This window comes from Balaenoptera musculus, chromosome 16, assembly GCF_009873245.2.
Source record: "Balaenoptera musculus isolate JJ_BM4_2016_0621 chromosome 16, mBalMus1.pri.v3, whole genome shotgun sequence".
Taxonomy (NCBI): domain Eukaryota; kingdom Metazoa; phylum Chordata; class Mammalia; order Artiodactyla; family Balaenopteridae; genus Balaenoptera; species Balaenoptera musculus.
The window spans coordinates 56,206,607-56,229,634 of NC_045800.1; the positions used below are offsets into that span (position 1 = coordinate 56,206,607).

The 23,028-nt window shown below is 57.0% G+C and overlaps 1 protein-coding gene across 7 annotated transcripts in view; it reads right to left on the minus strand.

Moving 5' to 3' along the window:
* Window positions 1–20,594, minus strand: part of ZMIZ1 (zinc finger MIZ-type containing 1) — a 233,455-nt gene extending 212,861 nt beyond the window's left edge. For 4 of the 7 annotated variants that reach the window (XM_036827834.1, XM_036827833.1, XM_036827832.1 and 1 more), the window contains exon 1: window positions 20,224–20,590. The gene's annotated coding sequence lies outside the window, so the exon portion shown is untranslated. Of the gene's footprint in view, window positions 1–20,223 lie in introns of all 7 variants that reach the window. The other 3 variants (XM_036827838.1, XM_036827836.1, XM_036827835.1) reach the window with 3 other exon arrangements.
* Window positions 20,595–23,028: the final 2,434 nt, after the last annotated feature.

The following is a 23,028-nucleotide window of genomic DNA, read 5'->3' on the forward strand; positions in this document are numbered from 1 at the left end:
GTGGCCCTGGCCCTGTACCCCGGCAGGGGACAGAAGGCTCTTCTCTGGATTCGAGAAGACCCTGCCTCCCTTCAAAACCTCTTCCAAGCTGGAGCTCTCTGTGGGTCTCACAGCCATGGCGGGGTGGGGCGTTCCAAGCCCCCTAGGGGATGAGGAGAAGCCCTCCATCTGCAGCGCCCCGGGTTACCGTCAGCAGCCTCCCTCCCCACTGCTTCAGGGGCGGCAGAAACACGCGAGCATCCTGGGCACTGGGTCTGGGAGTCTCTGCCCCTCCCCCCGAGCTTGTTTTCCCGTCAGTAAAATGGGGCGGCTAAAGTCAATGATGGGCCAGCTGTCTCCCAGGCCCCCACTGTCGTTCTAACCAACCACGCCTGAAGAAACAGCAGCAGGACCAATGCCCAGAGCAGTGAGGGGCGTTCAGAAGGCAGGATGGGGAAGAGGTGGGGTTGTCGATGGCTGCAGAAGCCCTAAAAGCTGGTAAAAGGCTTAATCCTGCATAATGATTTACAAAGTGACAAGTAAAACAGATTTACCGTGACAGCTTGAAAGGTGAACCACAGAAATAAAATTACACTCGGGCTCATCCTGTCTCTCTGCCACCTGTCCCCTCCCTTCCGAAAACCAGAAGTCCTGTGCACACACATGGACATATGTGCATGGCAGGGGGACAAAGGAGGAGGCAGCTCTGGCCCCTGTCCTGGGAAGGGCTGGCGGGTTCCCTGTTTCAGGTGCAGCCCGTACAGGTGATGCTCACAGCAGCCCTCCAAAGCCAGGGGGCTGTCTCCATCGACAGATGAAGACACACTGGCTGGCATGCCCTGCGTGAGATTCCACCTTCAGGAGCATGCAGCAGGCACCCCAAGAGCCCGAGGGACCCAGCACCGCCAATTTCTACCAAATCCGTCTGATTAGACGTCTCAGTCCTAGGGTTCCTAGGTTTTCAGGGGCCAGGGAGAGGGGTTCACTGCTTCCACTGGCATGAGGCAGGACTCCAACAGCACTGGGCCAAAAACCAGACAAGAGGAAATCAGGGAAGACAAGAAACACCTTCAGCCAAGTTCAAGTAAGCAGACGCTCCCACCTACAGTACTGGGTTCACGGGCGGCATCTGGATTTCTCTGTCAATGCCACGGCCCTCGATCTGTGCTTACAGAAGTACCACGGGGTACATTTTCCTCCACTGAAGCGGGCTCATTCGGCATTCAGCTGTGCGGGGGAGAAGGATCCAGAATGTCAGTGTGCCAGCCATGGGCCACAGAGATACTCTCCCTGGTGGCAATGAACTCCACCAGCTGCTCCAGGCTCCCTGGTTGCCTTCCACCTCCCCCAGAGAGGTGCCGGCACAGGCACCTGCCCAGGCTCCCCAGTCAGGGGCAGAGGCTGGCAACCATGCCCGCTGGGTTACTCATCTGCCCCAACAGGGATGGATTTGAAAAGAAAAATCTAGAAGGGGTCACATGTAGGAAGAAAAAAACCAGCATCCCCTTGGTAGCCGTGGGGCCTGAAGCAACTTCACCCCTCTGAGCTCCAGCTTCTGCCTGGTTAAAATGGGAATAACACCACCCACTTCTGAGGGTTGTAACGATCATGAGATCCCAACTAACCATGCCTGGTGCACAGTGGGTGTTTCCAAGGATATGAGTTTTGACTCAAGTGAACATGGACTGAAATGTATTTGCAGTGGGGACAGCTAAACAGAAGCTCTGATCGCAGTACCGGCTAAGCAAATTCACCTGCCTGTGACCGACCCAGCCTCCCCAGGTCCCCGGGAGCTGCCCGAGTCGAGGGAGCGAAAAGACCATCAGCGACGGGAGGGACAGCAGTCAGGCTGGCCTGGGGACCCCAAACCTTCTGCAGCCTCTGCTCTGCTGCAGGGTCCGAGTCCCAGGCAAGTTTCCCTCCCTGTCACCCTCTGGCTGATACCTGCCAACTCCCAGCTCAGCGCCTCTAACCGATATAGCGCGGGGATATGCCTCGGCAGGCCCGAACATCCCTGTTTACCCGACAGAGGGTGTCCCTCCCTCCTGCCCCCGTGGCAAGCTGGAGCCCATTCGCCCCGCAGACTGGCCTGCTGCGTAGGCTGTGCGTACGAGGCTCCAGCCCCCGGCCCGCCCGGGGAGTCTTGCCCAAGAAGCCCTGAGACCTGGCCAGGCTGCTGCTGAGCCAATTCTCCCAGGAAGCCAAGCCGAGGAAGGCGGCAACTCTGGGCAAAACCACCTGGGCCAGGAGGTGCTCCTAGGAGCTCGGCTGGGCGCAGCTACCCCTCTGGTTCTAAATGGAGTGGGGGGCAGGAGGCACAAGAAGGGGCCGAGGGGTCAGACTGTGTACAAGAGGCAGCTGGGACTCTGGGACCGAAGTTACTCAATTCTTTCTCAAGCGAAGCAGGCAAATCACTTCCAAGGTGCCCAACTAGAGTGCAAATATATATATATATATATATATATATATATATATATATATATATATATATATATATGTATGTATTTATTTATTTATATTTATGTATGTGTTTATTTATTTGTATTTATGTATTTATATATATCTCCAAACCGCAAAACCTACCAGCTCTGTGTAAAGTGTAGCCAATCGTTTATTCATCTGCCTCTTCAGCAAGCATCTTGGAATGTTTGTTACATGCCAAGCATGGTGCTGGGTATCAGGGAGTCAGAGCCTGCCTGTGGATAGGGCACCTTGAAGATAGCTGAGATCCCGCCAGATGAGGGCTGCAACCGTTCTGGGGAAATGGGGGCAGAGGTGGGGGAGCAACCCCCCTGATCTAGCTGGTGCATGAGGGCAAGTCCAGGCTTGAGCAGGGTTTTGCAGGATGCCTAGGAGTTCACCAAGCAGACAGGGCAGAGAACAGAATATGCAAAGCACACACAAGTGAAAGTTTAGTTGGGGCCAGAGAACGAAGGGCCCTGAGTACCAGGCTGTAGGTGGTAGAGAGTCACGAAGGAGTTTTAACTAGAGCAGAGGAGGTAACAGCCTCAGAGGTCTCTTTTACACAATATTAAGGTAATGCTGGTGGCTAAGTGGAGGGAGAATAGGAGAGGGGAAGCTGGAGGTAGACACCGGAGGGAAAGGCTGCTGCATGGGAGTGGAAAGGAGGGGAGGCTTCGGAAGCATTTGGAAGGTGGAGTTAGAGGTGTCAGCTCCCTGACTATATACTCCCACAGGCCAGGCTCCAGGCAGGGCAGTGGGGACATGGAAACCCAATGTCATAGCTGGCAGTCCTGGGGAGGAGTCAAGGGTGACTCCCAAGGTTCAGTTGGGGCAGTGGGCCCCAGTGAAAGCTTACAGTGGCTTTACGAGAATTAGAACAAGGCTCCCCTTCCTCAAACACTTTACCACCATCCACCAGAACCTATTTAATAAACGTGTAATCTATAAGAACTACACTGCAAGTGCCCCCAAGTTGTGCAGTGCGCAACATGCACGATCACACATGGTGGTCCCAGTAGGCACAATGCACTGAGCGAGCGCTGGGAAGATGGAGTGTCAGAGACCTGGGGTTCAGGCAGGAAGAACAGACATAAAATCTAGTCCAGGGCTTCCCTGGCGGCGCAGTGGTTGAGAATCTGCCTGCCAATGCAGGGCACACGGGTTCGAGCCCTGGCCTGGGAAGATCCCACATGCTGCGGAGCAGCTGGGCCCGTGAGCCACAATTACTGAGCCTGCACGTCTGGAGCCTGTGCTCCGCAACAAGAGAGAGGCCGCGATAGTGAGAGGCCCGCGCACCGTGATGAAGAGTGGCCCCCGCTTGCCACAACTAGAGAAAGCCCTCGCACAGAAACAAAGACCCAACACAGTCATAAATAAATAAATAAATAAATATTAAAATCTAGTCCATGAAGGTAAGAACATAACAAAGAACAGCCAAAGCAGAGTGTTTACTAACCCTCCCTGCCTTTTCAGCATGAGAAATCTAAATAAAATGAGAGGTGGGCTTATTTACTATATGGAATTCGAAAAGAAAAAGTAGCTGCTCAAACAAGGTAAATAAATGAAATGCAAAAACACAAGTCAGAAAGCACCAGTTTTAAAAGACAGAGATTGGCGAAAACTATAGAAAACCAATTCTGGCCTTGGAGCTTACTAAAACTTTGATTTCTTTTAAAGGATCCTATACACCGAGCAAAACCCCAGCAAGTGAACACAGCTGAGTGAAACCTAAGTGCTGAGAAAATCAGAAGTATATGGATAGCTGAGGGTTTCTATTTCATTATCCATCTATCCGAGCTTTACTGAATATCTTCACCGATCCAGGCTGTCTGGGGATACAGGAATGAGACCTAGCTGGCACCCTCACGGAAGGGGCAGTCCAGGGAGAATGCAGAGGGCTGGGGGAGTAAAGGGGGGCACTGAGAGACCCCCCAGGAGGAGGCAATGACAAAACGGAGGCCTGTCAGTAAGGAGGGGCTGGGAGACCTTATGCCACGGTCCACATGATGATGTCCAAAGCCCCATGGACAGATCCCTGTTTCACAAACGTGAGAACTTTGTGAGTAGAAGTCAGATAAGACCACATTCAATCTTGTGGGGGGGCTGGTATAGAAAGCCTTGCCTATCCTGGAGGTACAAATGCTCAACCAGGCTTCCAGAAGTATCCCAGGTAGAAGAGGCCTCAATGCACATATGGGGAAACCGAGGGCAGACAGAGCCAGGGCCTTGACTAGGTCAGGAAGCTGCTCCCTGGTAGAGATGGGAAATGAGTCTCCTACACTGGCCAGAGCCCCTTCCAGGGCCCAGTGCTGCCCTGGGGGTAGCTATTCAGCCCAACATCTGACACTTGTGGAGCAGTGACAGGCAGGGAATACACATCTGGATGGCCACATGAGTCCCTGACCCCTGGGAACCACTTAAACATAGAGGGGGAGGTACTTCTCCTACACAGGCCAGATTCTCATTCTTAAAAAAATTCGGGCTTTCATTTCTTGAAAAAGATGTTCACAGGGGCATCCCTCTGGCTGAGGCCCGCTCTTGCCTCCAGCTGGCAATCCTAACAAGTGTGTTTATTGGGTACAAAGTCCCTTCCTCAGCCTCCCCTCCTGGCAGCCCTGGGAGGCGGGCGCTCTCCACCCATTTTACAGGTGAGCAGGCAGATCCAGAGACCCCTCTCTGCCCGGGTTCCTCTCTTTCTGGGCCTGCTGGGAAGACTGACCCACTGCTAAGTGCCAGGCGGGAGTTGGGGTGGGCTGGTACAAGCTGAGTCCTCTGCCCACTGAGCCCATTGGAAGGTGCGGACTTGGCTCAGGGTCAGGCCTCGTGGGGCATCTTGGACCCTCGGCCTCAGCAGTCTGAGCCCTGATGGCTGGGGCAGAGCCCCGGAACCACCGTGCCCAGGTGCTGCTAGGCCACGGAGGGTGCCGGCAGCCAGGCTGCGGTTTTGTGCTCGGCTAACTCTTGGCTTCTACGCAATGAAGTGGAGAGAGGAGTCATGGCGAGAAGGCACTGTCCATCCGCTCACCCTGCCTGCCCACTCACTGCGGGCAGCCTTGGGGCCGCCCTGGACCGCAGCCCCAGCCCTCTGCTCAGCACCAGAATGCTGAGAGGCGGTGGCCGGCGGAGGCAAGGCCCACCCGACAAACACTGGCTCTAGTCACCTTCAAGGTGAGGCAAGGAGACCCAGCGGCCTGCACAGGTTCAGACCAGAGCGAGCTGGCCTGGCTTCTCCCCCGCAACCCACCCTCCTGCTGCCTCTGCAAGTCACACGAATCCCAGCTTAGTTATCGAGGGCCTCCCGGCTGCGGGAACTCTGGGATTCTGGAGTGGCCTGACTCAGGCAGGTTATCCTCTTAGAGGAGAGGGATGAAGAGAATGGGGAAGTGGAGGCCCGGAGAGGGCAAAGGGTCTGCCTGCGGTTACGAGGCAGGATTGGAGGCACAGGGACAAGGAATGTTAGGGCAGAGATGACCTTAGTGGGCCAAGCAGTCCCAGTGTCCCCATGTCACTGACAGGTAAACTGAGGCCCAGGGATGGGAAAGGACCTGACAAACGTGACTTTGAATCAATAAGAATCCCAGGATGATAATCCTGGGTAGATCCCGTGGGGCCAAGATAGAGCCGCCCTCTGTGACCCCAGCCTCAAAAGTTAGGGAAGTTGCAACACTTCCTTGTTTCCATAGTGACTAGCTACTGCTCCAGGAATACACTGAAATGTTTGTGTTCCCTCTTCTTTGCCAGCCCTGGGCCAGGCTGTGAGGACACAGAGCGGAAAGAGGGGGTGTGAAGGGAGGCACAGACCCAGCCCCCATTCCAGTTGATCCCAAGCAATGGAGGGCAGGAGGGAGAGGAACAGGAGAATTTTCAGTGGAGGAAGAAATCCCTACCCTAGTGTCTGAGAATGTCAGGGGAGGGAGGTCAGAGGTGGCAGCTCTTGAGCTGGGCTCTTAGGGGTGCAGCGGAGTTAACCAGATAGGATTGGGGAAGGAACTGACATAGGCAAAGGTCCCAGGGCTTGAGGGTGATGGCACATTAGAAAGGGACAGTGCACAGAGTAGAGGGCATGAAAGTGGAGGAGATGAATGGAAGAAAATCACGATGGAAACCAAATGCAGAAGGCAAAATTACAAGTGCGACTAGGGTATGACAAACACCTCCCCATGCCTCTGTTTTTCCAACTGTTAAATGGACACCTTATAGCTATATGGAAAGTGACAAGCGCAAAAGAAAAAGTCCTGCCACAGGACTTGGAGATCTGGGCCAGCTCTCCAGTCCCAGCCCTCAGCCTGTTTTGCAGAGGTAGGTAGGCATTCCCAATGGGCTTCTAGGCATAACCTCGGTCAACCTTCAAATACATCCAGGATCTGACTCTGTCTCACTAAGTCCACTGACCAGTCTGGTCAAAGCCACCAGCATCCTCATGTGGGTTACTGTAAAAGCTACCCAGCTGGTCTCCTTGTTTCCACCCTTGTCCCCTAGAGTCTATTCTCAGCTCACTAGGCAGAGGGATCTTCTTAGAAGGTACACCAGATAGTCTCGGTCCTTTAATTAAAATCCTCCAGTGGCTTCCAAATTACTGAGCATGAAGTCAGAAGCCCTTCTCGTGCTCCATAAGGCCCTCTGCGACCTGGTCCCTGACCATCTTGCTAACTTCCTCTCCTATCTTCCTCCCCCTCCCACTCCATCCAGCTACACTGGCTTCCCTGCCTTTCTTAGAGCATGCCACAGGGCCTTTGCACATGCTGTTCCCACTGCCTGGAGTGCTTTTCTCCCAGATGTTCATGGGGTTCACTCTCTTACCTCCCTGAGATATCTGCTCAAATGTAGCCTCTTCAGAGAAGCCTTCCCTGGTCACTCCATCTAAAGAACCCTTATTCTCCCATCTCCTTATATCGCCTCATCCTGACTTATTTTTCTTCAAAACACTTATCATAACTCAGCATGACATCATACATAAAGTTGTAGACTTGTTGACTATCTCACCTAGGAGAATGCAGCAAGGCCTCTGTCAAGTTCACCACTACATCCCCAGGGCCTGGAATAGTTCCTGGCACATAGGAGGTGCTCAACAAATTGATAAATGAATAAGTAATCAATCTTTCTTGGAGAGCTGGGTAACGGGAGGCACAGAAAGATCCCAGGCCCTGCTCCCTCAGGCGCAGAACACTGGAGGCTTCCAGACCAGCCAGGAAAATTTGTTCTCAGGCTGGCCTAAGGACCCACAAGCAGGAAAAATGTGCTGCCCTCCCAGTGCACGGGCTCCCAGACCTGGAAGGGAAGCAGGGCCTGGCCTGAGGGTCAATAGTTCTTTCCATACACACTAGACTTGAGCAGCCCAAGGAATCAGTCTCAGGGAGCAGAGGATGGAAGGAGGCCAGGCTGGCTAGGGCGGGAGGAGTTAGCATCTTGCTGGCTTTGCAGACAGCTTCCTTCCCTCTCTGGGCCTCAGTCTCCTACTCTGGGAAATGGGGATGAGACAGGGATAAGATAAGCTGGTTGCCCAGGTCCCTCCTGCTCCAACAGTCTGGGCATCTTTGGGTCTTCAGAGCCCCAGGAGGGATCAAACCAGGTTGAAACTAGGGCCACAGATTCAACCCACGGTCCCAGGCAAGGGTAACATCCTGCAGCCAATTAGAACAGACACCTGGGCAAGGCGTCTCAGGTGGGCTCCTGGAGACCCCGTTTCCACCCAAGGTGATGGCTGGCAGAGTGCGGGGCAGCCCCGTCTGAGCCAGGAAGTGAAGGGGAGAACACTGTTATAGGGCAGCAGCCCCAGGCTGGGGGAGCCAGCTGTCTCATTGAAGACCCCAGGGAACACCTGCCTGCCCCCAGGCCCAGAGGTTCTGATGAGCACAGCCAGAGACATGAGGCCCAGGAGCTTTGTGAGATGAGGATGGTAAATCCCAGGCAAGCCAGGCGCACCATCACCACAGCCATAAGGGACCTCGCCCCGGGCCTCACTGGAGCAAAGGGTTTCTGTCAAGCGACAAGGCAGAGGATGGGCACTGGCGGATGGTCGGGTTTTAGCTCCAGCTCTGCCACAGACTGCCCTGTGACCCTGGGGAGGCCTCTGTCCCCTCTGGGGTCAGACTCAGCAGCTAAATGAGAGGGTTGGCCTGGATAATCTCCAAGGCCCTTCTGTGCTGACACTGTCATCAAGGCACATGGTAATAAAACACTGCCCTCCCCGACGCCATGACACTGTACAGCGTGCAAAGTGCTGGCCCTCCCCTCTGACTCTTGTGACAGCCCCGGAGGATACTGTCGGTGGGCGGCAGTGCCAGAAGTTCTGACTCTAAGTCCAGTGCTCTCTGCAGACACCCAGGTCTCTGGGGCCTCAGGACACTTAGGCAGGATGTCCCCTGACAGAGTGGCAGGGGACAGAGAGGGGCTCGGTGAGGAGGCAGATGGAAGCAGACAGGGAGGGAGGATTACCCACAGCCCCCTGGCTATACTCCTAGAAAGGGACCCCAGTTCCAGTGGTAGGTGAGCATGCTGGGAGAGGCTAGGAAGATAGACAGCCTTCTCGAACCATCGGGTAGGTCTGACCCTTGAAGAGCAGATGCCAGGCCACTTTCTTTCCCTCAGACCCTACTGAGCCACATTTAGGACCTCCCCAGCCTAGATCCACGTCTTACGACCTGGGTTAGACCGTTTTCAGGTCAGGCCTGAGGTCTCCAAGCTGCCCAAGCTCTTACCAGAGGCAGAGATAATAAGGAGGCCCAGGGAACTGAAAAAGGCCACCTCTTTCAGGAAGCCCATTCTGCCCACTCCAGCCTTGGACTCAGCCTAGCAAGAAGTCTCTGGGGATACACCCATGACGTGGAGTATGGAAGGGAGTTCCCGAGAACTGACTTCCCCACATCTGCATTGTCCTGAGATGAGAACTAGCAGGAGGCATCCTTCCAGGCTCCACATGAGGTGGAACTTCCTAGATGGAGGGAGCTGCTGGGAGGCAGGGAGCGGCCCGTCCCTGGAGGCGTGCAAGCCCATGACAGAGGGTGCTCTCTGGGGATGCTGCAGAAGGGCCAGAAGTCATCTGTGTAACAAGGCACCAGACGAGGTGGCCGCCAAGCTCCCTTGCAGTCCTGAGAACCAAAGGTCCCACGAATAGCCGGCATAGTAGTGTCCAGAGCCCCTGGAGGGGGTGGTCTGGGGGACCATCACACTGGCTGGACAACCACGCCTCTAGGGAGCCGGCTAGGAGGGCAGCCATCCACAGGGCAGAAAACGCTGAGAATTCTGGGGCCCACAAGGATTCCAACCTTCAAAGCAGCTCCACTCCTTCTGCCTATAGAAATCAGCCTCACAGACAATTCACGTGCAAAAATGAAGGTGTCAACCCGGGCTGGGGTGGGAGGAATCACAAAGCAGTCCTTTTGCAGGAAATAAATCAGTGTTGAGCTCACAGCTTCAAGGAAGCTCCTTTCACAGCCAGGCCCCATTACCAAACACCAGGCAAGAAATCACACCTGAGGTTTCCTCCCTTTTTCCAGGATCAGAATCACAGGGGGTTCCTGGAGCTCGGGGTGTGAGGCGGGGTGGTGGTGAGCAAACTGGGCAGGGAGGCTGAGAGCCAAGGAGCCCCCTGACTCGCCCCGTGCCAGCCACAAAGCCCATTCCTCAGAATCCCACAGGGTCAGGGACAGGAGGAGTGCGAGCCCGGCAGGGAAAGTGACACGTCCACAGTCACAGAGTGGGCCTGCCAGCACGGTGCTCTCCCCAGGGCCCCAGGTCGCCTCGCCCTCTCCGACAGCAGCACGACACCCACAGCTCACAGCTGATTCATACCAGCGAGGCATCCGGAAGACACAGAGCACTCCTCTATAGGTAAATGCCATTGGGCCCCTCGGCCCAGGAAGAGGAAACATTAACCGGGGCAGGATAAACAGGCAGTGCAGCCAGCATGGTTGAAACTGGCCTCCTGACCCAGAGGAGGTAAGCCCTAAACCAGTCCTGCCCAGCCTTCCTAGAAGAGGGAGTGGGCGGGACCTTGCTCCCTTCACCCTAATCCTTAGCTCTTTCTGGGGACTTTGAATCCTGGCGCTGACAGAGGATGAGACAGAATGCTTTCAGCAGTGAGGTCGGCTAGCACAAGAGGCCACCCCCTGGGGCCACCCAGTCCCTGTGCCAGGCTTTGTGTCCCGGGGGCCCTACCGCTGTTAGTGACCTTGGTCAGGTCCCTTCCCTCCCTCGGCCTCTTTTCCTCACCAGCCCAAAGTCAGGCCGGATTAGGAACAGGGGTTTAAACACAAATGCCTCCGTGACTACGGAAGTGACACACAAAAATGAGTGGGAATCAGAGGGTTTGTGGGCAGGAGGAAGGGAAAAACGACCCAACAGTCATGCTCACTCCAGGGCCAGAGTAATTTTAGACCCTTGGATGAAGGCTGTGGTTCTTACACTGCTTTCAGGTGTCCAAAGTCATTCAAGGATGGGAACAAAGCTGGGGACCATATCTCTCCAGAAAAATACATAATTGCCAAGGTGTGCACGCAGGCTCAGGGTCCCCGCAGGTCGGGTACAAGGCCCCTCCTGCCTCACAGCTGGCAGGTCTTTGAGGCCTATCTCTAGGGACATGGCAGGGGCCCCACCCCTCTGCCAAGCTGGCCTTGCTTTGGGGCCTGCCCAACCACAAACGGATTTGTGGTCTGGTAACAATAAAAGAAAAGGAGGCCAGCAAAAGTGACAGAGACCTGCAGGCTTGAAGGGGGTGGAAGTCAGGTAGAACCGCCAAGAAGGCAGGCTGGCGGGGATTCTGTCCACAGGGAAGCCGTCCTCGCCCTCCCCATCGTAGGCATCCCTCGGGAAAGGCTGTTCTTCAGCAGGGTAACCATCCACTGGGCTGGCTGAGCTGCAGATGCCAGAGCTGGAAGTGACCACCCAGCCGCACGTTTCCCAGGATGTTCCACTGGTGTCTCTAATAGTTATTTTGCATTAAAAAGGGAGACCGGAGGAGTGTCCTACAGCTTGGGAAACCCTGGGTGAGGCAAAGGGGCTGGCGATTTCCCAGGACAGGGTGTGCTCTGCCATCTGTCCTTCCTTTTGTGGACCGGTGTTCCCGAGGACCCACTTTGGGAAACCTGGATGTGGTCTCAGCTCATGATTTTCGGGTCAGGAAACTGAGGCTCAGGGCATCCGTGACTGGCCTAAGGTCCCAGAGTCAGTTACCATCCATTGTGATTCTGCACAGTAGTTGATGGTTGACAAGGCTCAGCCCCTCCATCCTCTCCTTTTCTCCACCGGGGAAAAGCCTGCGAGGGACGGATGATCATCACTCGCCTCAATTTACAGGTGAGGAATATGAGGTTCCAAGGCAGGAACCCAGATGTAAGTCTCCACCTGCGGAACATCTCTCCCAGGGGAACAGGCTTCCCTGATAGGGTGGATGAAAACTTGGGTTGTCACAGGGGGCCTCTCCGAGATGTCCCAGCAGCCCTTCCTGCTACAGAGGGGAGAATGGCAGGTGTCAGGAAGCCTGGATCCCAAGCCTCCCTTTGTTGGTCCTGAGGTACCAGATAACCTTGGGCAATCCCCCTGACCTGAGTCTGCTTGTCGGTCAGTTGGAGGTAACACAGGGCTAACAGCTGACCAGGTGTCGTGGGAAGCAACGGCCATGACGATGACTGAGGCTACTGTGTCTTGGGCACTTACTATGTGTCAGACCCTGCATGTGCTCCATCTCCTCAACCTAACGGAAAGGTAATATGTTCTTTTTATACTATTAGTGAGCCTGTTTTGCAGATGTGGAGCTGCCCAAAGTCAGAGATGTCACAGAGGGTGGAGATGAGAGTTGATCCCAGGCAGTATATGAGCCTAAAACAAACGAGTTGCCCAAGAAATGCTGGCTATTAGGATATTTATGGAGGACTTTGGTTAGTTGTTTTAAAGATGTAAACAGCAGAAGCACCAAAATAATGACATCAATAAGAAAATTCCACCCCTCCGCACCCAGAACACTCAGGCCCCCTCAATGAGACACTCTGGTGCAAGGGATCCATCTCGCTGTGTGATGTGCGGCCAGTCCCTTTACCTCTCTGGGCTCGGGGTTTCCCCACTGCAAAACAGGAAGGTGGGACAGAGACCTAGAAGGGCCCTCCCCACCTGCAAATGCCAAAGGGTTTCAGGACCCTTCCCCAGAGGTCTGTGTGCCCCATTTGTCCCTCAGCCAGAGTGCTACCTGGGCTAAGCCGAGTGCCAGGTTTCCTAGCTTTGGCCAAGGTCTACCAGGGAGTAGGATTGGAGTTTGGACAAAAGCCCGGGCATGGGGTGAGGCCCAGGCACCTGGCTCTCCTCCCTCATCCTGAGGTGACACGGGTGACTCCCACGGCGGACCGGGCTCCCTCCCTGCTTCTCCATCCACAGAGGAAGTGTTAGCAGGAACAAGGCAGCAGGCCATTCTACAAAGGACAAAAATCAGCCCTCAGAGGGCCGGGTGGGGCTGGGAGACAGGCAGAGGAAGCCACCCATCTCCTTGGACTAAACAGGCCTGGGCAGATGAGAAATCTTGTACCCTCCCTAAAGGGTTTCTGTTTTACTTCCCTCAAATCTCCAATGCAACCAGCCTATTATTACCTTTCAAGAAATATGCTGCTGGGTTGGGGCTCCATGGCCCATCCTCCCCCAGCTGCATAGGATCTGGGGGTTCGACTGAAAATGTCCTCCCCAGGTTCATCTGGCCCTTCCCAAGTCAAAGGTGGAACAGCATTCATTTCTGAGCTCCAAAGGGTGGCTATTGGGGCTGCACCAGGCCAACAATAGGTGCTCAATAAATGTTTAATGAACTAATGGGCTAGAGAGACAGGGTTCCAGGCCTGGCTCTGCCATTAATTCGCTGTTGCCCTTGGATACAGCCAATTGTTTCTTTCCATAGTTGGGTTTCCCGGACTGGAAAAAAAAAAGTCAGACCAGGTAACCCTTACGGCCCCTCAATTCTACACCACATGCTTAGGTGTGCAACACACAGGCAGGGAGCTTCCAGAGTAGAAGGAGGTTTCAAACATCTCTTCCCACTGCTCCAGAGCGAAGAGGAGGACAGGACGTGACTGCTGGGTGGGAAGCTCCCAGGCAGGGGTTCTGAAGGCATCACAGCCATCCGCCCCCCTTCCCTGCAAGTGCCAAACTCTGTGGGTGAATGACTAGAGATGCTGGGGAATGAGAATGGGGACAGGGTAGAAGAAAGGATAGAAAGTGGGTGCAGTGTCCATTTAAGACAGACACCAAAATAATTCCAAAATAATTTTAGAAGAGCCACTGAAAAGTACAAAGAGACTATATTTTAAACGACATGCCCCCCCCTCCCCCCAACATTCAGATTAGCTCTGTTATTTTCCGGCTAATCTATAATCTGCATTGAGGTGGACCCTCCAAACAATCAAGAATCTGGGACAGACTGGTGGGAGAGGAGGGAGAAAGCCCCCATGTCTGGGAGCCCTGGGAGAGGCAGGCCTGAGTCCTCAGCAGAAACCCTGGCCAGCAGAGGCAACAGCATTGTGTCTGTGTACAGGTAATGCCAACTGGGGAGCCAGCTTTGAGACAAATGAATCCCTCCAGCCCCTAGCTCTGGCAGCAGACTTCTCTGGAGGGTTTACTAGCCCCTGGACAATTCTAGACCTGCCCTGAAGTCTCCAGGTACAAAGATTACAAAGCCAGAACAGAAGTCCCTGCCACCCTGCCACTACCAGCCATCCAGGCCCTAGGCCAGTCCCTATCCGTCTGCAGGCCTCAGTTACCCCACTGGCACAGTGAAGGGTTTGGGCTGGATGATCCCTAAGGGCCAGGCCTGCTGTGACAGTCTGCAATGCTAAGACTCTATGGAAAAGCACAACACCTACATCAATCAGGCCTCCACCCCGGAGACCTGGGAAGGGAGTCCCCAGTCCCCAGCCGGCTGGCTAAGGCTGGGGGCTGGGGCCGAGTAGAGTCCCCACACCGTCTGTCCTCAACAGCCTGCCACGGCTGAAACCTTCGAGTGGTTACAATTACAGCCGGGCTAACAGGATTAGGGGAGCATTGAAATCTAAGAAATCTAATTAGCTCAGACACCCCGGCCTCCCCCAACACGATCCTGCAGTAACCCCGGCAGCTGGGCCTGACAGGCGGGGCCCGGGGCCCGCCCGGGCCACAGTCGTTACCTGTGCAGGTGTGCCAGGTTGGGCCAGGGTTCCTGGGGAGCTGCCAGTTCAGCCTGCCCGGCTGCTCCCTGCTCTGGACACCACCACCTGCAGCCTTGTCCTGGGGTGGCGCTCAGATGAGCTCCAGAAAACCCGGGGCAGGGGCCTGGCCTGCAGGCGGGCAGTGTCAAGGGGCAGAAGGAATTCAAGAGCCACCATAGGGCGGCTACCCCGCACGGCCTGGGGACTGACTCAGCCAGAGGAGGGGCAGGCTGAGCCAACTTCTGTACCTATAGAAACCATCACAGCCCAGGAAAGAGCCTTGGTCTGCCCGGGGATCTGGGGCCTGGCAACATCTCTGCTTCCTGCTCCAGGGCCAGGGATGAAGCCCCATGCACAGACACGTGTGCCCTGGGCAGTCATGGCAGGATTTGGGGCTCAGAGAAAGCTCTGGCTGTAAGACACTGTGCCATAAGAAAAGGGTGCAGTTGCTCGGGGCATGGGCCGCGTGCTGCCAAATGGGGGGAGCAAGGGAGGCCCCACCATGACCCTTCCTGGGCACAGCTCCTCCACCTTAACCTCAGTTCCCGATTCCCCATTCTCGGGGTCCACGTGGATTTCTGTATCCTTGTCCCTGCCTTGCTGGTGGACTGGGAAGGCAGTAGCACAGCTGGCATCTGTAAGGCCTGGGGTTGAGTCCTGGCTGAGGCACAGGTCATTTCATCTCCCTGAACCTCAGTTTTCTTCTCTGCTAAATGGGGCTAATTCCAAATAGCAGCTAGCTTCCGCTGCTGTTCTTGGGGTTAAGCAAAGTTGGAGAGCGCTTCTAAATCCACCAAGTGCCATACAAAGGCGAGGGGCTGTGGTTATTACTGTCATCCTGCGCCCCGTGGCAGGCAGCCAGCAGGTGGTGGTTAATTATTTATTTGGACTGATCTTCCTGCCCTTGCCGGACTGGGAGCTCCTAAGGAACAGGAGCTGTCTTACACACTTCAGGGTCTCTCACAGGCCACGGTCCTCACACTGCGGACTCTCAGGAAGTATCTGTGGGATCAATGCTGGGCCCCTGACCCAACCCCACCCCCTGCTATCTATCTCCTTCCTTCTCCTCCTACCCGATCCAAGGAAAGTGCCAGGAGGCAAAGCTGGCACACAAAGACAGATGACAGTGAGCCCCTCAGGCAGACCCTCTCCTGCTTCCCACGGGTCACTCCCAATAAGGGCTGGAAGCAGCCATTTGAAGGGTGTCCTCCCACCCCACAGAGTGTGGCTTGCCTGGCACTGGTATTGAATCTGGGATCATTCAGGAAAGTACGAGTCTGTGGTCTGGAGAACCCCCAGCTCCTCAAGCCCAGAGAGGGTCAGGAGGGGTTGATTTCCAGAAGGCATGCAGCCGAGCACGCCAATAGTCAGAACTGTCCACCAAAGGCAAAAACTCCCCGAAGGTAGTGAACTCCCTGTCATGGGGAGCATGCAAGCCAAGGCTGGACAATAAGCTGCCAGGGAGGTAGCCTTGGATGGGACAGCAGTTTCTGGAAAATGCTTCTAGCACCTCCAATCCAACCCCTTTGTGCCTCATCCATCCTGTACCCAGAGCCTGCCAGGCCTTCAGGGGACACACACCCAGGGATCTCACGCCCATATCTGCCTCATCCTCACAGCAAGGATTGGGGGGGGGGGGGGGGGGGTTCTGCCCTTGGGCCCATTTTACAGATGTGGAGACTGAGGCCCAGCTGAGTGAAGCTATGGGCTCAAAGCAGCCAGTCAGCTACAGCCTCCTGATCCCTCTTCCCTACCTCCTCAGGTAATAGGAAACGCCCTCATAATCGTGACGGGTTTCTGGACTCTTTCCTCACAGCCTGTGCTTGGGACTGGTTTTCTCAGCCTCCCTTCATCTTCCCTGAGGGCAGGGTCCAACCTCTGGATCACCCCTGGAGCTTCCAGCCTACGCAGGCTCTGCCTCCCCCTTTCCTCAGGGTAGAGCTCTAGGGACAAAGAGCCCCCCTCCTTAGAGGGCGTGGACAGAAGCCACTGTGTCCTGCTGAGAGGTCAGAGCAGTCACCAGGCAAGGCTGCAGCAGGGTTCAGGGTAATTACAGCAGCCCGGCCTTTGTTGTCCACACAAAAACTAAGGAACCTCATAAAGATGAGGTGGTGATAGGAGCCAGGCTAGGGCCCTGGGGAGCAAAGTTATGAATGAAAACTTATGGGACTCAGGACCTGGCAGGCCCGGCTTCCTGGTTCTGTGACAGAGTGCCCAGAGAAGCTTCCGGAAATTGACTTGTTGGTGCCTGAATTTCTTACAGCAACATCTCTCCATGAGACTAGGGTCACGACTGCCTGTTGGATGCTGGCCGAGGCTAGAGAACTCAGTATCTGTGGCTTCACACACGCGGACTCTTATGACAAAACTCTCAGGACACAGCAGGTTTCCAAGTGTCTTCCTTCCTTATTTACCCCGATCTCTGTCAATCAGGGAAAAAGTGAAGTCTGCAGCTCTTAGCTGGGTCCTTCCCTCTGCAATTTTCCATTGATGGTGTACACCTGTCCTAGGCTGGGGCACATCTCTGGGGACCAGGGATGGAAACAATGTTGTGTTACTGTCACTGGGCATGTGTGTGTGTGTGTGTGTGTGTGAGAGAGAGAGAGAGAGAAAGAAACCCTAAGTCTCTGGACCTTTCTTTGCTCCTGGCTGAGAAAGGAATGAGGCTCCTCCTCCTCTCTCCTTCCTTAGGAGAAAAAAGGGACATTTGTCCCCATAAAGAAGCCAGCAATCTTTTTTGCATAGACAGGACTAGTTATCAAAGTTTCCCATAAGTCCAACAATTACTTATTCCCAACTCTTCTCTGTGAGCCATACCCTGAATGCCTCAAAACCCCAATCCAAAAACCATTTAAAACTCTTGAAAACTCCCTACTGCTCAATCCCCACCACCCCCTAGTCACCACAGTCACTGCCACCAACTCAGAAGTCTACAGTTTTGAGATTTACATGTGAAAACAGCATTTCATATCCTTGTGACTTGGGACAAGGAGATGCTTCTGTCCTTTTGGGGAAAACAAAACCCAACCGAAAACATAAAACTCAGAAGAAAACACCATCGCCCTCCAAATGCATTCCCTTGGCCCCAAAGTCACACGTGCTCTGTGGCAGATACGGCTTTCAATGTGTCTTTTGTTTGATGCTGGTGCTTCAATATCTTCAACCTGAAGAGAGAAAGGTCAGCACTTGGCTTGGGGCGTTCACAAACTGCGCCACGAGGGGCAGGCAGCGGGCAAGTGAGGGGCCAGGAATTCCCTGGACCCCCTCAAAAAGCAGCCAGGACAGAGAAAGTTACGGGTTTGCTCCCTCATCTGAACTTCCCTGAGAGCAACTTTTAAACTCCCGGGACCACACTACAAATGCCAGCAAAGGCCAGTCAGACTTCATCACCAGCCAAGCTGCCCATTCTCCAGCTACAGCGCCTGCCTCTTTATCTCTACCTTCAAGAAACAATAATAAGCAAACCCAGGCACCTCTGGGAACAGCCTCTGGCCTCCTGCCCTGCCCTGTGTAAGGAGCCTGTCTTCACACCCACGAGGGAGGAGGAGACAGCACTGGCTAACCCTCTGGTCTACCAGGCCCTGTTCCCGGGGTTGCAGCAAGGAGACAAACTGTTGCTCAAGAAAATCCTCCAGAAAACCCTTGGCACCAGAAGGCAACTCCGGGCAGCTCCTGCCCAGCGCCAAGCCAGGGGCTTCCAGAGGTGGCTTCCCTCTGCCCTTTTAAATCTGTGGGGCTGGGCCCTACTCTCCCATGCCCTGGGCTGTCCACCCAGGGGGCTCCGAATGGCCATGGCAGAGCAGGGAGGAAGAAAAGGCTGGCCGAGCAGTGCCCTCACCCTGCCAGCTCAGCCGCCAGCTTCTTGGAGGACCTCTGAGAGAACATTTGTTTGGGCTGCCAAGTTAAATCTTCCTCCCTCATGTCAGGGCATTGGAAAGGCAGTCAGGGGGGAGGAGAAGGCGGAGAGCGGGGGAAGGAGCAGCGGGAAGGAGGGAGGCAGGCGGGCAGGCTCTCAGAGCCCCAGTTACTCCGGCACTGCCTGCGCAGGAAGCTTGCGGCTCCCAGGCAGGCGCTGCCGGGACTCCGGACACCCAAGCAGGGGCCGGGCCGCCAGGCCTCCAGGGTCAGGCGCCAGGTGCCAGGAGCCCTGGGCTCCCGCCCAGGGAGAGGCCCTCGCTCCGTGGCCCGCCGGAGGAGCGAGGTGGGAAGGGACGGCAAGGGAGAAAAAAGTTTGCGGCAGGTAGAGGGGTCGGGCTGAGCGGCCCTGCTGTCGGGCTGTCCCCCGGGGAGGGGTGGGGGGCCCGGGCCGACTGCCCTGGCTTGCACCCGCCCGCCCGCCCTCCCGCTCGGGTTGTTTACATTCCTGGAGTGTCTTTTAAACCCGGGGCTGAGGCCGGCTCCCGGCCTTCTCCGGCGGCTCCGGGGCAGTCTCCCGTGAAAATCTGCTGGCGCACAATGGCCGGGAAGGCGGCCGCCCCTCGCCCGCGCCCCTGCTGCTCCGGGGCGGGGAGCCTGCCCTCCGCACCGCGCCCTCTCCTCGCCCGGCTGGCTTCCTGGACAGATGTCCCCGGCGAGGGGGCGACGCGCGCCCGCTGCCCGCGCCCCAGACGCCGAGGCCGCGCTCCCCACTGTTTTCTCCCCAGCCCAGACGCCAGGAATGTGAAACAAGCTTCCAGAGCCCGCCCCCCACCCCAGCTCCAGCCCCGGCCCGGCCCCCCAACCTCCGCCCCGGCCGGCCTCCCACTCCCCCGGGGCCGCCGCCGCCGCCGCCGGAGACGGAGAGGAAGAAAAGAACACGGGGAAATTACTTTCGTATTTGCAACGCGCGCGCACACACGCACATCTTTCCCCTGGGCTCCCCTCCTGGCCGGGGCAGCCCCATCGAGGCTTTGGCCTTAAGGTTCCTCGGGCTTCTAAAGATCTACTGGAAGACCCTACACACACCCCTTGGCGTTCCCCGCTAGTATGGTACGCCGCGTCTCCCTGGGCAATTCCCACACAAACAACTTAACCGCGCCCCCCCCTCCCATTTACAAAAGTGTGTGTTTTCCCTGGAAATTCAGATGCACAACTTAACACCACCACCCCTTGCCGCCACGAAATCCGGCGCCTTCCCTGGCGGTTCCCCTACACACAGGCGCACAACTTCGCGTCTTTCCAAAGGAGACGAGGGAAACCGAGGTGATCCTACGCCGGTCCTTCCTTCCCTCCCTCTCTCCCTCCCTTCCTTCTTTCTTCCCTCCCTCCCTCCCGAATCCCGGTCCTGCCCGGCCCCCGGTGTACTGAACCAGGGCTGCAGGCGCGCCGGCAGGAGGCGGGCACCAGGTCCGCGCGCATACAACTGCACTCACGCCCCGCGCACCCGAAGAGCCCCGGCCCCCGCGCGCAGACCAAGACGGCTCCGCGCAGCCCGGCGTTCGCCGGTCGCCTGGGCCTCGGCCCCTGGTAGCCAAGAAGAGCGCAGCGGGGCCCAGCCGCCGGCCACTCGTCCGGCTCGCCAGGTACCGGCGGAAATTAAAGGGGAAAACCCTAACGCCCAGCGCCCCACTATCGCACCCCAAGAGTCCACGGGGAGCGGGAGGAAGGCCTGGGGCCAGCGGACGCCCGGGTCTGGCCCCAAACTTACCCGGAGCTGCGAGCGCCGCTGCCGCCGCTGGAGGACGCGCCGCTGCCTCCGCCGCCGCCGCCGCTGCCGGGCAGGGCCGGCTCCGGCCGGGAGGAGCTGCGAGGGCGCCGAGATGGGCTCCGCGCCGGCTTCTGCTCCGCGCCGACCGGGGCTGGGGTCACCGCGCTGCGCCGGCGCTGCTCGCTCGCTCCGCCGCCCGGTCGCTGCTCTCCGCCTGCCGCCCGGCCGCTCGCTCTCCCGGGCGCCAGCCGCCGCTCGCTTTTTTAATGTCCACAGACAGTGAAAAGGAACTCGGCGTTAGGGGGTGAGTAAGTGAATCAACTCGCCCGGAGCCGAGCAAGTTGAAGTGTCAGATTACATTGGCTATTCTATTTCCAAAGGGCCCCGCGCCGCCGGCCGGCCGCAAAAGCCGGTGCGGAACTAGGGGAGGAGCGGAGCGCCGCGCCACCGCCACCGCCACCGCCGTCGCCGCCGCCGCCGCCAGCGCTCAGCTCCGCTCGCCTAGCGCTCTCTGCGCTCTCGCCTCTCCCTCTGTCTCTTTTCGCCTCTCTTTCTCTCCCTCGCCTTTCCTTTCCCTTTCCCTCTTTTGCTCCCTTTCTTCCCAGCTCCTCGGTCTGGGCGCTCTCCAAGCTTTTTCCCCTCTATGGCTCTGATGGGGCTTCACGCGTCACCCACTCCCACTCACCTTCTCTCTCCTACCTCCACTACTCCCTGGCCGCTCCCCCCACCAACCGCGACCCCACCCCCACCCGCTCCAGCAAGTTTGGAGCAGGAGAGAAATGCTGAGGATCACATTGGAGAGGGGGCTAAAATCACCTGTCTCACCGGAGTGTCCCCCGCTTTGCTCTCAAGCCCCCGACTGGAGTGCGTTTGGGGCCGCGAAAGCTGTCAGGTACCCAAACTGGGGCTGAGCGAGTCGCTAACGAGATTGCCAAAGACTTCCGTTGGAGGAGGCTTTGGGATTGCTCCTAAAGCCCGGGGGCTGGCGGGTGGGGCGAGCAGAGGAACCCCCCCCCCCCCCGCCCCCGCCAAGGGCAATGTTGGGGTAGGCTAGAGCGCTGGGTAGAAGCGGTGCGCACGGTCTGTCCCCGGTACCCTGCGCGGTCCAAAAGCGCTTGGATTCCCAGAGGCCCGGCGGGAAGCGTCCCGGCCCAATGTGTGCGGGCGGGGTGGGGGCCGCGGGATCCCGGCCCAGGGCTGTGCACTGTCCCAGGAGCCGCGGAGAGCGATGGCACTCACAAGGCTTAGTTGGGTGAGCCCGGTCGCGGGGTTCCCCTGGCAGACCCACGCCTGAGAGCATCTAAGTGCGCGCCCACTTTGGCTCACGTCCGCTGCCCCTCACACGGAAACTCCTACACAAACGGCACACACGTTCGCGCCCACACTCAGTATTACAAACACGCTTTCACACGCACACGCACCCACACACGTACACTTTCGCTCACAAAAATGCCCGTGTACACGGCAAGCGCGCACACACACACACCACTGTGCAAACCCACATACATTCAAAAAACAAAACATCTCCCTGTGCACTAAATCCTCACGTTCAAGTACATATACAAATACATCCCCTCACGTTCTCTTCCACACCCCTTCCCCAAGCCCCCCTACTCATGATTTGCGGTACCCTCAGTTCCAAATCATAATCAGCGCCCGCGCAGCCCGGGTTGGACACACGCGCGCGCGCACGCGCGCACTCCCCTCCCCGCACAAGCTGGGGAGGCTTCGGCCCGGCGCCCGCTTCGGATTCCAGGTGTGGTGGCGGCTCCGCGCTCCGCGTTTTGCAGTTCGCCGCGGTGTCGGAGGCGAGGCGAGGAAGGGAGCTGGAATAACAAAGGCAAGTTGGGGAGAGCGCAAGGGGGCGCAGCCCCGGTCGGGCCGCGGGGGGAGCCTTGGTCGGCCGGGGCTTTGGAGGCTGCAGGGTCTCGGGCGCCTGAAGTCGGAGATGGGGAGGGAGGGTGGGGGTCGAGGGGCGGGGCCGCAGCGTGACGTCAGAGAACAATGACACCGCCGGGGGAGGGGGGCGGGCACCCGGAGACAGCCGAGGCGGGGGTCTCCCCCGGGGCCTGAGACTAGCGGAAGACGTCCTGGCCCGGCCAGAGCCGCTGTCTGATTGACGAGGCCCGCTTGGGAGCGCGGACGTGCCACGCAGACTCGAGGATCACCCCCGGCCTCCTGGGCAGTGATCAGCAAGAACCCTGGGCCAACGCGGGAGCAGGCCGGAGTACCATCCCCCCCAACCCCCATTTTAGAACATCTTTCAGAGGGCTTCTCTGACCTCGGCTTGAACTCCTTCAGGGCCGGCGAGATCACTCCTTCCACCACCGGAGGGAGAAGAGGCAAAATGAATTTGCCAGCCCTGAATTCATTCTCAAGGCTACAATATTCTGACAGCCAGCAAACTCAGCCTGAATTCCTGAGGGCTCAGAGGACTGCAGCTCAGGTCCAAAGGGGCTGGGGGACGGAGGGAGGATGCCGGGAGCCTGCTTGATTTTCCCATGGGAAATTCTGCCTCCCTATGCCATTAGGCACTTCTTTCTGGGCCTCAGTCCTTCGACCTGTCACATGGACTGTTACCGCGCTGCTACTTTGCTACTGCTCTCACACAGGTGTCAGCTGAGCGTCCCCTGGGGAGGGTGGATGGTATGAAAGACTTCCAGACCTCTAGGGACACCAGGGAGGCGCGGTCCCAGCACATTCCTGTGGGAGGGAGCCCCAACCCCTCGTCATCAAAGTGGCCCAGGTTCATTAAGTTGGGACATGAGGGTAGCCTGAGAAACCCTTGAAGGCCTGATCCAGGGC